Here is a 7,793-nt window from a genome sequence, read left to right as displayed (position 1 = left end):
AACATTCTTTTAGAAATATGGTAGTGATAACGGTATTCTCTTCAGTGGATAAAGTGATATCTAAATAAATAAGGGAAATTGGGTTCATTTTTAAAGGTAAATTTCAAATGATATGTGTTACTGTTAATCAACGATGTAAATTCTTCAAATTGATTTGTGTTGCGACCGTAATATTCAAAATGTGCAACGTGAGTATTAATATTATTATTACCCCAATAAATAGTGACTGTCTATGGCTCTTACAGCAGCCGCTCTGGCATTAGTTCTCATTCAGGAACACACAACACGTCACAAAAGGAAAGTTCAGTGTGATTTTAATGTATATAAATACAATTCTAACTGCAATAAATGTTGCTTATTTTTACCTATACTGTATCATGTTTTCCTGTTTGTTTAATCGAACTCTAAAGGAATCATATGGACTTAAGTCATTGGCGAATTACATGCCATTAAACAAGCTTTTGCATCCGTATTGGCATATTCCGTGCAATTGTGATGATGCAGTGTAACCTGTGGCATTTTATAAACTTACACTTATTCTTTTTACACTAATACAAAAACACCACATTGCTGCTACAAGACCTGGGGATATGAAAAGTGCCCTTTGCACCATGTGCTAAAGTTCCTTAAGAGACTAATGAATGTATTTTATACAGGGTACAGGGCACAGGCCAATTCTATAGAGCCTTATTGCCTGCAGTAATTCCTTTCTAATATAGGTTCGGGGGGGCACAGATTTGTTTAGAAAAGGAGCTGCGTTTACCCATGATAATCTCAATAGTGATTTATCAGCAGCCTCCACTTGGAAAGGGGTGGCACCATAACCTCTATATTGTTTAAAGGACAAGGAAAGCCTAATTCACTGGCAGTTTGTAAGATACTGTTTTATACAAATTTTTAGGCTAATTCCAGGCTTTGTGGCTCAACTGCTTTCTCTCCCTAGGGTTAACTGACAGTACAGAGACAGTTGGGTTGATGGCACGCTGACCTTCTAAGAGAGATGTTAAGCTGAGAGCCTGCTATTAACTGTCTAAAACTACAAATAACTCAGAAAGCATTAAAAGTAATGGGGACATTAAATCCCATTTAATACTGTAACACTGTTGTAGGTTAGCATCTGGTTTCCTATTTGCTGTGTACAGAGCACATTGTGATGTCACAGCCAGGAGAGAGGTCCTGTCTGTTGAGTCCATTGTGATGTCACAGCCAGGAGAGAGGAAAAGTCTGTTGAGACCATTGTGATGTCATAGACAGGAGAGATGATGTTGATGTTACTCACTCATCTACTTTGTCATTTGACTGTTGAGCGCTGGTGGTAACACATCAGTCACTCAGCTTTTATCACTTTCTTGATTTTTTTTCAAACTTTTTATTATTATATCAAATATATCCTAATGTCAAAAGAAGAAAAACCTATTGAGATACAAATTAATGAAATTGAAGAGATGAAAGAAGAAAAGCAGAGAAATGCAGATGAACATGCCGGTAAAAGGACGACCGGCCGGATCTTGGTTCTGTTCTTCATTGGGCTCCTTTGTGCCTGCTATTATATATTTGTTGTGGAGCTCTGCATATTGACAGTAGAGGTATTAGAGGCAAAGGTGACCTTCCTGGTCATTTTCCACCTTTTGTACCTCCTGTGCCTGTGGAGCTATCTCCGCACTGTTATGACCCCTCCTGCTGTCCCTCCTGCCAAATTCCGCCTATCGGAAGCCGACAAGCAGCTATACCTGAGCGATGAGAGGCTGGAAGTGTTGCAGGAGATCCTCGACCGTATGGCTAAAGACTTGCCTATATATACGAGAGAAATTAGCTACTGTGAGAAATGCCAAGCGCTAAAGCCAGACAGGTGCCACCATTGCCCAATATGTGACATCTGTGTACTGAAACTGGATCATCACTGCGTATTTCTAAACAACTGTGTGGGATTTTCCAACTACAAGTTTTTCCTCCAGTGCATAATGTATGCGCTGCTATTGTGCCTATTCAGTTGCGCAGTGTCGCTTTATTGCTCCATACTATTCTGGACTCATCGGGTGCCGGACACCAACTCCAAAATCCCTATCATTGGGATGTTTGTTGTTACTGCACTCTTCTCTTTATTCTTACTCCTATTTGCCATTGCCCATTTCAACCTGGCTATAGAGAATGTAACTGATAGAGAGTATTCTGATGATATAGAGATTAATCCCTATGACTTGGGCTGCAGCAAGAATCTGAGACAAGTGTTTGGAAATGAAAAGAGATATTGGTTCCTCCCAATCTTCAGCGGCTTAGGAGACGGCTACTCATTCCCAATGGGTGATGCCGCAGAGGACATAGAGAAAAATGCTGGTATTAACTGAAAGATACAGAAAAACAGTGTCCCAAAGCAAGATAATATGGACACATTGCAATCCAGATCTGAGGGACTTATGTTGAATAATCCAGATCTGAGGGACTTATGTTGAATAATCCAGATCTGAGGGACTTATGTTGAATAATTATTTGTTCCGTTTTGCCCCTGATAACAAATTATGAAGTCAAGCAGATTGTTATCCTGCCCTCACCTGGAGCACTGGGTGCTAAAGGGTCAGGCAAGAGACTGGAAAGAACAAAGCACAAATAGAGACTGCACTCAAGCAAAGCATGGACTTTAAGCATGTTTTATTTTCATATGTAATGGTTGTTAAATAGAATTGTAATGAATAAATTGCAATAAACTTGAATCAGTGTGTCCTTGTTGTGTTATTCCCTGTAAGTGGAGTCAAACCCTAGAGGGAGACGTAACCCTTTGGTAGTTATGATTGTACTAAAGGAGGAGCCTATCCCAGGCTAAAGAGTAACTATTCCTGCAGCGCTATACTAGGGCTATAGTTCTTTTGGATCAGAGCTAGGCTCCTTATTGCAAGAAGCCCTAGAATTTAACATCGTTGATGAAAAATGATTTTCATTTCTGAAACCCGAGACACCAAAAACTGCAATCTTTCATTGCTTACCAAAAATACATAAAAAGAAAGCCCTCCTTTAGGGAGACCAATAATTGCAGGTATAGGTTCTCTAGGAGAAAATGTATGTGAATTTATCGATCATTTCCTACAACCTCTTGATCTGAGGTTCCCTAGCTATTTAAGAGATAGTGGCCATTTAATACATGCTCTGAATAATTTCCACTGGAAACAAGGAGAATATAAATAGGCTTCAATTGATGTTGTTTCTCTATATTCTTGTACAGGTATGGGATCCCATATCCGGAAACCTGTTATCCAGAAAGCTCCAAATTATGGAAAGCCTGTCTCCCATAGACTCCATTTTGATCAAATGATTCAAATTTTTAAAATTGATTTCCTTTTTCACTGTAGAAATAAAACAGTACCTTGTAATTGATCCCAACTAAGATATAATTACCCCTTATTGGGGGCAGAACAGCCCTATTGGGTTTATTTAATGGTTAAATGATTCCCTTTTCTCTGTAATAATAAAACAGTACCTGTACTTGATCCCAACTAAGATATAATTACCCCTTATTGGGGGCAGAACAGCCCTATTGGGTTTATTTAATGGTTAAATGATTCCCTTTTCTCTGTAATAATAAAACAGTACCTGTACTTGATCCCAACTAAGATATAATTACCCCTTATTGGGGCAGAACAGCCCTATTGGGTTTATTTAATGGTTAAATGATTCCCTTTTCTCTGTAATAATAAAACAGTACCTGTACTTGATCCCAACTAAGATATAATTACCCCTTATTGGGGGCAGAACAGTCCTATTGGGTTTATTTCATGGTTAAATTATTCCCTTTTCTCTGTAATAATAAAACAGTACCTGTACTTGATCCCAACTAAGATATAATTACCCCTTATTGGGGCAGAACAGCCCTATTGGGTTTATTTCATGGTTAAATGATTCCCTTTTCTCTGTAATAATAAAACAGTACCTGTAATTGATCCCAACTAAGATATAATTACCCCTTATTGGGGGCAGAACAGCCCTATTGGGTTTATTTCATGGTTAAATGATTCCCTTTTCTCTGTAATAATAAAACAGTACCTGTAATTGATCCCAACTAAGATATAAATAATCCTTATTGGGTGCAAAACAATCCTATTGGGGATAATTAATGTTTTATTGATTTTTTAGTGGACTTAGGGTATGGAGATCCAAATTACGGAAAGACACCGTATCCGAAATACCCTTGGTCCCGAGCATTCTGGATAACGGGTCCTATACCTGTATATGTAAATAAAACTTTTTTGATTTTACTGATACCTGAGCTTTACATTTACTTTTACTGGGAGATCTGGAGTGCCTGTCTGGTCTATTGTTTTATTCCTAGTGACATTTATAAACCACGTGCCCGGGTCCCTTGAGAGAGGCATAACTGGCACAACCTAGCGCTGGCTCAGAGCCCAGGCACCATGGCAATCCAATATTTTTTTGATTATGGCTTCTCTGTAGGAAATGTAAAGCTATATATCACACAAATGCAGCAGGGAGCCCTAAGTGTGCTGCAGTTACATATGTGCCAAGGAGTGTTAACTGATTTATTCTGAACGGTGAAGGACAACTCATCAGCAGTCTCTAATGGGAAGAATAGGGAATGACCTGCTACTATAAAATATGCTGCTTAATGGCAGGAATGGCACAAAGTGTCCTGAAGCAAACGTAAGGCTCCTTTATACATTCTTTGCAATAAAATGTCAAATTACATAAAGATACAACTTCAGACAATGGCACACTGGGCTTTTTGAATCTCCAACCTACAAGAGGCCTACTTATAGAAGTATGTGGGGAATAAAGCACAACAACATACAATATACACTGATAAAATGCATGTCACTGTATTCAATGTAAAACTGTAAAAAAAAAAAACTTCACAACGCATGGAAAAAGTTTTTTACACTATATTTTTTTTACAATTGGTCCCACTGATTCCAATACCATGGCCACAGTGGGGAGAAATATTAGTGTTACCTTCTGTGTTATTCCTGCAGAGGCAACTTCAAATGTTATTCTGACATATACAGCACAAGCAATAGGGAAATGGGAGCATTTTTTCAGTTGGATTTTATCTGAAGGAAAGCTGGGAATTATTTATAGAATTTTGCCTACAACGGGGCTGATTTTTAAGTACAGGTATAGGACCCGTTATCCAGAATGCTCGGGACTAAGGGTATCCCGGACAAGGGGTCTTTCCGTAATTTGGATCTCAATACCTTATGTCTACTAAAAAATCAATAAAACATTAATTAAACCCAATAAGATTGTTTTGCATCCAATAAGGATTATTTATATCTTAGTTGGGATCAAGTACAGGTACTGTTTTATTATTACAGAGAAAAGGGAATCATTTAACCATTAAATAAACCCAATAGGGCTGTTCTGCCCCCAATAAGGGATAATTATATCTTAGTTGGGATCAAGTACAGGTACTGTTTTATTATTACAGAGAAAAGGGAATCATTTAAGCATGAAATAAACCCAATAGGGCTGTTCTGCCTCCAATAAGGGGTAATTATATCTTAGTTGGGATCAAGTACAGGTACTGTTTTATTATTACAGAGAAAAGGGAATCATTTAACCATTAAATAAACCCAATAGGGCTTTTCTGCCCCCAATAAGGGGTAATTATATCTTAGTTGGGATCAAGTACAGGTACTGTTTTATTATTACAGAGAAAAGGGAATCATTTAACCATGAAATAAACCCAATAGGGCTGTTCTGCCCCCAATAAGGGGTAATTATATCTTAGTTGGGATCAAGTACAGGTACTGTTTTATTATTACAGAGAAAAGGGAATCATTTAACCATGAAATAAACCCAATAGGGCTGTTCTGCCCCCAATAAGGGGTAATTATATCTTAGTTGGGATCAAGTACAGGTACTGTTTTATTATTACAGAGAAAAGGGAATCATTTAACCATTAAATAAACCCAATAGGGTTGTTCTGCCCCAATAAGGGGTAATTATATCTTAGTTGGGATCAAGTACAGGTACTGTTTTATTATTACAGAGAAAAGGGAATCATTTAACCATTAAATAAACCCAATAGGGCTTTTCTGCCCCCAATAAGGGGTAATTATATCTTAGTTGGGATCAAGTACAGGTACTGTTTTATTATTACAGAGAAAAGGGAATCATTTTTAAAAATTAGAATTATTTGAGAGACTAATCGCCCCGTGTGTCTTCGCCCTAAGCCAACACATTTGTAAAATTTAGAACTCCATTTTTTTTTTTTTTAGAAATATTTTATTGAAAGAACTGAAATATCAGTGTTTTTGAAAGGCAGAATATTTAGTTATAAAATAAAAAAAAAATCAAGTTATGCCTGTAAACCAGGTTTCTAGGAACACTAATCATCTTATGAATAGATGACATGTTGACATTTACAGATAAAGGGAAAATTAATAGTTCTCTTAAAAAGGGGGATGACAAATGTCAGGATGTCAAAAATGATCCACAAATATAATGGAATTGAGCGCTGAAGAGAGAAGAATGTAACAGCCTCTCTCCTAAGCAGCCGAGGAAAGAAGCCAAGCAGCCGGTTTCTTTGATAAAGGTGTTAGCGTCGTGATCTTGTTCTGTATTTGCATTCTCCAAAAACACAATCCTGCATGTTGCGCTCTCTAAAGAGACATGCACTCCAGCTGAATGAAGAACCTGAATTGTTGCAGCACAATGCATACTTCACTTCATACCTGAGAGGCAGGGAGGCCCATTTATAGGGATTCTCATCTTCGTGGTTTTTGTAGTTTTTTGGAATCAAAACTAAACTCGTATCTAATGACGAGCGAATCTGTCCCGAAAATGTTGCGTGTCACAGAAAATTGTCGCCGTGCACGATTGTTTTCTGATGCACGTTGTGCAACAATTTTTTGACGAGCCCATTATTTTTTGATGCAGGTGACAATTTTTTGTTGCACAACCAAGTTTTGTGCGGCAAATTTTGTCATCCATTTTGCAAAAAAATCTGCCAATGGCGAAACGCAGAAATTTGTCACGAATCCATGCCTTGAGAATTATTTCTCCCATCACTACCCATATTATTGGTTAAAAGATCTGAATTGAAAAAGTATGACCCGCAACAGTTTTTAGATGGAGTATTTTGTCTTCCGGATTTATTGCAGTTTTGACGCATAATGGGCCTGATTCACTAAAGTGCGAGAAAACGTGCGCTATTTATAGCGTGTTAAAAATGTTATCGCGCCTTAATTTTCGCGACTTTTCGCACGATTCACTATAAGCATACTTGCGCTATTTTACGCGCGATATTGCATGCGTTATTTAACTTGCGATGACTATTTTCAAGCGGTATATGATGGTACATGCACTAAATAACGCACGCAAATAGTCGCCGCATATGAATAGTAGCTTATAAATAGTGTATATAAATTGTCGCCACATATAAATGGTGTATATAAATATTCGCCACATATAAATGGTAGCATATAAATAGTAGATGCTTATAAATAGTAGCCACTAGTGATGAGCAAATGTGTTCTGGTTATCTTTAGTGAAAAATTAGCAAATCTTTTGAAAGATCCACGAAACGGCAAAAATGTTGTGCGGGCAAAAAAATTGTTGCCCGTGTGACTATTATTTTTTGACGCCTGTGTAAATTTTTGGACGTGCGGTGAATTTTTGCGTGGGGAATTTTTTCATGCGTTTTGCCATTGGCGGATTGTTTTGCGAAACACATGAAAAAATTTGCCGCGGAAAAATTCGCTGCACGTCCAAAAATTTGCTGCAAGTCCATGCCTGGCGAAACATTTCATCAATTGTAGCCGCATATAAATAGTCACGCGAATAAA

The 7,793-nt window shown here is 37.7% G+C and overlaps 1 pseudogene; it reads left to right on the top strand.

The window, feature by feature from the left end:
* Positions 1-1,328: 1,328 nt before the first annotated feature.
* LOC100498356 lies at positions 1,329-2,708 on the top strand (annotated as a pseudogene).
* Positions 2,709-7,793: the final 5,085 nt, after the last annotated feature.

The sequence above is a fragment of the Xenopus tropicalis genome, chromosome 5 (assembly GCF_000004195.4).
Source record: "Xenopus tropicalis strain Nigerian chromosome 5, UCB_Xtro_10.0, whole genome shotgun sequence".
Classification (NCBI taxonomy): Eukaryota; Metazoa; Chordata; class Amphibia; order Anura; family Pipidae; genus Xenopus; species Xenopus tropicalis.
The sequence above is the reverse complement of the archived record's forward strand: the minus strand, read 5'-3'. Positions and strand labels throughout refer to the sequence as shown.